The sequence below is a fragment of the Sinocyclocheilus grahami genome, unplaced genomic scaffold (assembly GCF_001515645.1).
Source record: "Sinocyclocheilus grahami isolate Dianchi unplaced genomic scaffold, SAMN03320097.WGS_v1.1 scaffold418.1, whole genome shotgun sequence".
In the NCBI taxonomy this organism is placed as follows: Eukaryota; Metazoa; Chordata; class Actinopteri; order Cypriniformes; family Cyprinidae; genus Sinocyclocheilus; species Sinocyclocheilus grahami.
Window position 1 is genome coordinate 1,350,109 of NW_015505597.1, and position 1,526 is coordinate 1,351,634.

A 1,526-nucleotide genomic window follows, 5' to 3' on the forward strand; every position below is an offset into this window, starting at 1 on the left:
AAATATGACACTCTGAATAATGAAGTTAAGCACTGAAATTTAATGTAATTAATATTTAGAAATTACAACATTTGTATATGAATTTAAATTAAAAGAAGGCGTAACTTTGATTCTTGCTGTTGCCTCCGCTACAATTGTTTCGTTGTGAAAGTGAAACTACTTTGTTTGGCCTTCCAAACGAGGATGCAACTAGAAATCAGTGGTTAAGTTGTATTTACAACACTGTTCCAGAACAGTTCAACCCAAATATTCAGATGTGTGCAGTGCATTTTATGGAGGATGAGGACTGTTTCCTGAACCAGTAGCCTACAATGCGTCTGTGGCACAAAGTCTGTTTCTATAAAGTTGGGCAGTTCCAACTTTGCAAGGACAGTCTGGCGCTTCTGACTCACAGCCTGTAAGTATGTTTTTTTTTTAAATATTTAAATTTGCCACTGATGATTCAAACGTGAGTTTTGAGCAGTGTAGAGTAGGCTTGTCATTTCTTCGATCACAAATGCAGACATGGTTTTATGTTTACGCAGCGCGATACGCAACGCAACGCGTAAAAAGACAGTATAAGTCATTATAATCAGTAATTATGTCCCCACTGGATGCAACAAATGCCTCATTTTTAATGGTTTTGTCTCGTCCTGCTGGGAGACGGCAACACAATATGGTAAGGGGCGTAACATTTCCGTCACACGCTTGAGGCATTCCTCAAATGAAAATTTGCGAGCTCTTGCAAAAATTGCAGTTTGCTTGATTCAGCAATCGCAAAACCCTGTAGGGACTGATAGATGATACTCAGTCTAGTACTGATGCAGTGAGTGGGCAAACAGCCCTATGGCACACTTCACTACACTGCCTGTGTGTATTGTGCCTTACACAATAAGCCTTTGTCCCACCCTAGAAAACACAACAAATGCAGGTTATAAAAAGCTTTCTCATTGACGCTTCCTCCACTGGGAACAGATCACATCTGTTTAATTTGTTCTGGAGTCATTTGTTTTATGACTCCAGGACAGTTATGCACATATGTTTGTTATTTTATTGCTATTAACTATGAAGGGGCAGAAGTTATTGATCATGTTTAAATGTAGGCCAGGAAATGATGACATTAATTTGTGTATGTAGATGTTTTAAAACCAAGCAAATTGGTTGAATATAGTAAACCGATAAGCTCCAGCAGATCTGATGAAGTCTGTAAGTGTGGAGTGGTGCTGACGTTGGGCTGTGATTGTGTTCTGAGACGGTGTCAGCTGCTGTGAGTGGGCCAAGACAAAGAGCATTGTTATTTGACCAGGAGTCTGCATAATTAAAGAATGAGGAAGACTTTCATTTTGGAAGGATTATGATCATTATGATAATTTTCTTGTACCTGTTCAGTACAGAACAAGACATTAAATGAGACCTTAAATAAGGGCACATTAAATTGATCATAAGTGACTGTAAAGTTACTTTTAAACAAAAAAAAGTAATAAGTAAATGCTTTTTTTTTTTTTTTTTTTATTTTTTTTTTTTCATAGAATCCTAAAACAAAAAAA